The 6,876-nt window shown below is 34.0% G+C and overlaps 1 long non-coding RNA gene across 2 annotated transcripts in view; it reads right to left on the reverse strand.

Annotated features, from left to right (window-relative positions):
* The window catches only part of LOC126108805 (uncharacterized), a 31,599-nt gene extending 25,023 nt beyond the window's left edge, over positions 1–6,576 (reverse strand). Inside the window, exons 1-3 of one of the 2 annotated variants that reach the window (XR_007523636.1) lie at positions 6,445–6,576; positions 6,202–6,368; positions 5,218–6,091 (exon numbers count right to left, since the gene is read on the reverse strand). This is a non-coding gene — a long non-coding RNA (uncharacterized LOC126108805). The remainder of the gene's footprint in view (positions 1–5,217; positions 6,092–6,201; positions 6,369–6,444) is intronic. The other variant, XR_007523637.1, reaches the window with a different exon arrangement.
* Between the last annotated feature and the right edge of the window lie 300 nt (positions 6,577–6,876).

Genomic DNA, 6,876 nt, shown 5'->3' on the forward strand with positions numbered 1-6,876 from the left:
CTTTCTGTACAAATTGTAAATAGCCTTTAGCTCCCTGTATTTTACTCCTACCACACCATCATATACTGCTATAAAAATTAAATTTTAATACTTTTCATTACGATGCTTTACTACTGTAAGTGAGATCTAGTGGTCATGTAACAATTCGAACAACACACATCGGTGAATAAAGAAAAACTCATCTTACAAACAACTGTATCTGCTGTATTTATCGAGTTTTGAAAAAATGCTCCTCTATTTCCTTTGTTCAAAAGTTAGTAGCCCATTTAATTAAAACCCAATATTGAGACACCAACCATTTTTATATCCTGAACTGTTTCTGTTCTAATAAAACTGAATTACACAATTTTACTGAATATGGTGAAGTTCTTAGATTTCCCATATTTTGGATTTTAAGGGAAATATACGAAACTGAAATTTTCGTTAACTCAAAGTAAATGGTGATGATCAGAAGCCAGAGAAGTTTTGTTGCACATGAAGTTATGATATAAAAACATGGTGCCTTGTGTTTTACAAAAGAGTCATTCCATGTCAAATCAACACACTTTAAATAAAATTTTTACCTCACCCTCTTAGATTTTGCTGAAAGTTGGTATACTTATAGTGGGTGCTGATACTAAGAAAAATACCGATTTTCAATTTTTTACCTCAAACCATTCCTGAAACATGGTCATGTAAACTTTTCAAAAACTGGCCAAAAATGTGTGAACAGACTTTTTTTAAAATGCCCTAGGAGCTGCCCTAATTGAGCTAGAGAACTGGGAAAGGTGTCATTTTGCAGCATTTTTCGTGCTCTTTCCAGTGATAGACAAAAAACATAGCTTCTAATTAATAACCTTTTTCAAAATGGTAATTAATATTTTGATTTATTTTTTTTTTTACAAAAAGTACATAACTGAAAATTTTCAAAATATTTCCATAACTACTTCATACTGTTGTAAATCACATGGCAAAATATAAATGTGGTGTGATGATGGGTTCATTGTATAAAAAAAAATTATTCCGGACTCTTGTTTTTCACTAACAGCCCTAGTTTGACCAAACTGACCTTTAAGGTAGTACGTCAGTAGAGGACGGTATACGTAGGGCTTGATGTCTGTACAATAATTCAGAGACTGGAGCCATTGTTGAGATGATGTAGTCTGCATTGTTACCTCCTAAGGCTTTGTGTGCCTACAGCATTATTGTGTACTGTGGTTTTAGCGCAAATCAATTGTTACCTCTGTGTTGACCAGTCTGTATCTATTATATTTAATAGTTCATTTTCAAGTAAATCTATACATTGAAGGACAGTTTATAAGTGGTTTTTGTATAAATATGGAACCAAGTAAAAAGTGCAGTGCTCTAAGAGTGCAGTGTTGTAATCCATTGAAGAAGTCAAATCATTTTATTAGAAACAGAAAAAAACTGAGAAATGTCACAACATGGATGCCCAAATAATTTCCTCAAATATCAAGTGTTGCCAACATTTGTGATAAATGTAGGAAAGATGTAACCAAATCGAAAAATACACCAGAGCCCATCAGTGATGAAAGTGTTGAAGAAGAACCTTCTGGATCAGAGATAATCATCAGAGACCAAAACCCTGACTTCACTCCATCTTCAGTAGCTGTTAAAACATTTAACACAACACTTCAAGAACTAGGTGAGTCTCCAATTGACAAGAGAAAACTAACATCTAGGTATTACGCCAAATCAAAAGTGAAGAAAATCTCATGAATGACATGTAAACTTTTTGTTGCTCCTGAAACTACTTCATCAGGTACTGACACTGATGAATCCGTTCTTGAAAATCTTAAAAGAAACTTTAAAAATTCTATAAGTAGAGCAAAAAAACTAATGATTCTTACAAGATTATCTGAAAAGTGGAGTGTCAGTAAATTAATGAGTGAATTTAATGCTCCTAATTGCATTGTTCAGCAGTCCAAAAACATTTTTAAAGAGAGAGGATTTATGGAAGGTCCAAACCCAAAACCAGGGAAGTGTTTACCAACAGAAACTGTCAAAACTGTACATTCATTTTATGAAAATGATGAAGTTAGCAGGGCAATGCCAGGTATTAAAGACTGTGCGACAATTACAGAAACAAGTGGTAATAAAACAAAAATATCAAAAAGACTTATTTTGTGTAACCTTAAAGAAGCTTACAAACATTTTAAAGACAAGTTTCCTAACATAAAAATAGGTTTCTCTAAATTTGCTGAGTTGAGACCAAAACATTGTGTACTAGCTGACCAGAGTGGCACACACACTGTCTGCGTGTGCACAACTCACCAAAACATAAAATTAATGATAGAAAATGCCAAACTAAATACAGCAGCTTAAACAATTATAAGCAGTGCATTTCAGAAATGCTTTGCAACCCATCATCAGTTGATTGCAACATGGGAAGTTGTGAATACTGCCCAGGAGAAACTGTCATACGTAAAATTTTAAAAGACTCTTTTCATGAAAACCTAATTGAACAAGTTCAGTTCCGACATTGGATGTCAGTTGACCGATGTAATCTGGAAATTGTTCAGAAAACTTCTGAAGAATTCATAGATTTATTTTGTAGTAAGATGTTGACTTTGATTCGGCATGACTTCATTGCCAAGCAACAACGAACATTCCTTAACTCCACAAGAGAAAACCTTATGGAATCTGAATTTGTTGTCATATGTGCTTTTTCAGAAAATTATAGTATAGTTGTACAGGATGAAGCTCAGAGTTTCCACTGGACAAGACAACAGCTTACCGTTCATCCTTTTGTTATATATTACAAACAGGAAGACAAAATTGAGCATATGAGCTTTGTCATTGTTTCTGATTGACTGGAGCACAATACAACTGCGGTTTACACCTTTCAAAAGAAGCTAATTTCATATCTAACACATAAATTTCAAAAAAGATATACTATTATTCTGACGGTTCTGCCACTCAGTATAAAAATAAGAAAAACTTCCTGAACCTTTGCCTTCATGAGGAAGTCCTCAACATAAAAGCTGAGTGGCACTTTTCAGCCACAGCACATGGGAAAGGGCCTTGTGATGGAGTAGGGGGTTCAGTAAAGAGACTGACAGCTCATGCAAGTTTGCAAAGGCCATACCAAAATCAGATCCAAACCGCACGAGATGTATTTGAGTGGGCAGTAGATAATATCACAAATGTTGATTTTGCATATTCCACTCAAGAAGACTACACTGCGTCAGAAATATTCTTAAAAAGCTGACTTGAAGAGTCATTGACAATCAAAGGAACACAGCAATTTCACGCTTTCATTCCCAATACTACATCAAAATTAATAGTCAAATACTTCTCACGTGATATGCAGAGTTGGGAGAGGGAAGTAACATCACCAGACAAACTGAAGTTACAAGATGTATCAGGCGATGTCACCACTGTATATGGCAGTATATTTTAGGGGGAAAAAAAAAACAAAAAACAAAAAAAAAAAGAAAAACGAAGAACTTGATAAAGTGAAAATAACTTTTCTTCATCCATGTGGACCAACTAAGTCATTCTCTTATCCTGCACATGCAGATGTCCTGTGGGTGTCAGTTGTGGATGTTCTCACAAAAGTGAATCCATTTACTCTGACAGGGAGAACATACATTCTTAATGAAAGTGATGTAAACCAAACCCAGTCAGCTTTATTAAAATGTAATATGTGAAGTTCTAAGACAATTTATTGGGAAACTGCTTTCAACTCAAAACTTAATTTTTGTCTCAGGTTAGTGATAATGTATATTTTATAGAAAGTTGTTTCAAAATTATTGTTGGTACCTATTGTGTTAAATTTAGCTATGTACAGATACCTGTTACTCAAAACCAAGCATTACGTATTTAATTTGTTTAATAATTCATTTCAAACATCATGGACTAGAACTATTATGTAAATACTTGTACTTATTCATACTTTATTTCAGTTTGTAGTTAAATGCTCAATTTCTTGTTTTTGTTATATTGGTTAATATACTGTTAGTGAAGTTGTATGAAATTAAAATAAGCAATCAACTTAATTATAAAATATGCTGATCAGTTTTGGTTTAATAAGGTGATGTTTTGATATATTTTTTTTTTTATTTTTACTTACCCTTCACTATATTTTAAAGAAATTCCTGTTTGTTAAAGGTCAATTTGGTCAAACTAGGGCCGTAAGTGAAAAACAAGAGTCCGGAATAATTTTTTTTTAACAATGAACCCATCATCATCCCAGATTTATATTTTGCCATGTGATTTACAATAGTATGAAGTAGTTTTGGAAATATTTTAAAAATTTTCAATTATGTACTTTTTGTAAAAAAAATTAAATCAAAATATTAATTACCATTTTGAAAAAGGTTATTAATTAGAAGCTATGTTTTGTTGTATATCCCTGGAAAGAGCATGCAAAATGACACCTTTCCCAGTTCTCTAGCTCAATTAGGGCAGCTCCTAGGACAATTTAAAAAAAGTCCGTTCACACATTTTTGGCTGGTTTTTGAAAAGTTTACATAGCCATATTTAAGGAATGGTTTGAGATAAAAAATTGAAATTTGGTATTTTTCTTAGTCTCAGTGCCCACTATAAGTATACCAACTTTCAGCAACATCTAAGAGGGTGAGGTAAAATAGGTGTGTTGATTTGACACAGAGTGACTCAAAACCTATCTATTGATACAAAAATTAATTAGTTCTAAAAATCTGCTCTGGTTACTTTTATAACATTTTCTTTTGTATTACTAACTAAGGTCTCATACTGCTGCAACTGATTCAAAACCACAAAGTTAAGAGTTGCTGCAAAGGCTGAGTCCATAAATTCTCAGACTTGAAGGCGAAACAGACAGTTGGGCACAAGAGAATGGACTATTTCAATGGTAAGGGTGCACACCTATGTAAACATCATGTAAAGACAGTGGCAGGTGAGCAATTACGTACTGAGCCATCATCATCAATGTATGTATATCTAAGTGGGCTGGGAACAATTAATTATAACTTTGTGTGTATTTGTGAATCTTCTGTGTCAGCAAACCATACTATACACGTTATGGCAATAAACTGCCCATAAATAGCAAGACCATGTGTCCGTGTTTTCAGTTAAGATGCATACAATTTCATATTCAGATGCACCATCGGTGTTGAGATTTTAAATTTTCAGTTTACAATGATAAATGGATGGAGAAGCTTGACATGCTAAGGACTGAAACATTTCAAAGTGATATGCATTGATGCAAATATATGTCCTCTCTTAACATACCTCAGTGTTACACAATCATGTAATGCACAACAGCAATCTTCTTTGTGTGCATTATATTTTCCACAAGAGCAAGAAGCAGGGAAGTGAACACAATGGTGTCTCTCAGCTGCTGGCAGTACTTAATCATGTGACCTGAAAAGGAATGCAATAGCAAGAATTTTTAATTAACTTTACCCAAAAGAGATATTTTAATTAAGAAATAATGCAGTTGCTAACATATGGCGAGGTTTCACTGAAGGCAGTCTGCAACTAGAATCTCTTTTGTACATCGATCTTGTAGCTCATCCATTGCTTACACTCAAAATGAAAGAGAGACCCAAAAAACCTGTTCTGAATTTTCTACTTTAAGTGTCAGAAGGAAGACAATCCCAGTACCTGTAAATGGTGAAGTAAACTGTTTTTCACGAAGTACACAGTAAAAGGTAAACAACATGTATTTAGTAGGCTAATATTCACATACACTGTATGTTCTATGGTAAAACTCAATAAATCTACTACACTGCCCACAACATTCAATGAAAGTTAGTTTGAAATTATCATCTGTTGTTTACTGCAATCTGTATGATGCTAAAAATGTGTTAAGGAACAAAATATCCTTACAGCACTGATATTTCACTGCATCACATTGCCTACAACTTAAGTCCTCATCAACAGGTTTCTCCTTCATACACTTACTGCTCTTTGGATAGTGTAGATCTAACTTATGTAATTCTTACATACTGTGTGAATACGTTTTTAACTCATCTTTTTGTGTTGCTCCTCTTCTTTCCGCGAATGCTGATAAAAATGCCGCCTTATGCAGGACGCTGTTTGACTTTTCCCAAATTGCTTCTCTTTCTGTGCGTTCATCGGTGACATATTTGTCTTTTCCAGTCTGAAAATTATTATGTTACGGTTACGGTCAAATTTCACCTGAAGGAGTGATCATTAGGCATGAAATTTGCGTTGGTTTATCGATGCAGGCAATTACACAATGGCACTTACCAGATACACTACACATTGAATGGTTTTGTTGTGACGAATATTAGGCATAGAATACAGGTTTCGATAATAGATATTTCAACAGTTCTGTACATGCTTTACATTATGCTAATGAGGTGCACTTTTGTTGGTAAATTTGCAATACCACACATTTTCTTACAACCTGCCATCTGAAACACAAAACCAACGGCTTCTTTTTCTCTTCCATTAAAGATCGAAACTCGCGATATTTATATTGTTACTTACTATTTTTGCTTCTTCCAGTCCATTTCCGTTATTTACGATGTGATATGGGACTTATTTTCTTAATAAGAGATGCTCTGACTGCTTGACACACGTTTATCTACATACCGAACACATCAAATGTTTTTGTTATGCTCTAGAATGTTAGTGCGACTGTTTGCTATTCATTTGTTTCATTGTGCATTGATTTGTTCACTGGCGCGCGAATTTCGAAATATTTATTTATATCCCGAAACTTCTACTCTGTATGCTATTGCTATTTATAAGAACTGGTGAATTATTTTCTGTTTTTGTTGGGTGGTGACACTCTGCTATTAGATGGCCTGCAAATGTTGAGTGTGAGCTGTTACCTTTTAATGCTCTCAGATGTTCTGTGTATCTGGTACAATGGGTCAGTGTATATCAGCAAAATTTAGGACGCTGCCTATCATAATA

This window comes from Schistocerca cancellata, chromosome 11 (genome assembly GCF_023864275.1).
Source record: "Schistocerca cancellata isolate TAMUIC-IGC-003103 chromosome 11, iqSchCanc2.1, whole genome shotgun sequence".
Taxonomy (NCBI): Eukaryota; Metazoa; Arthropoda; class Insecta; order Orthoptera; family Acrididae; genus Schistocerca; species Schistocerca cancellata.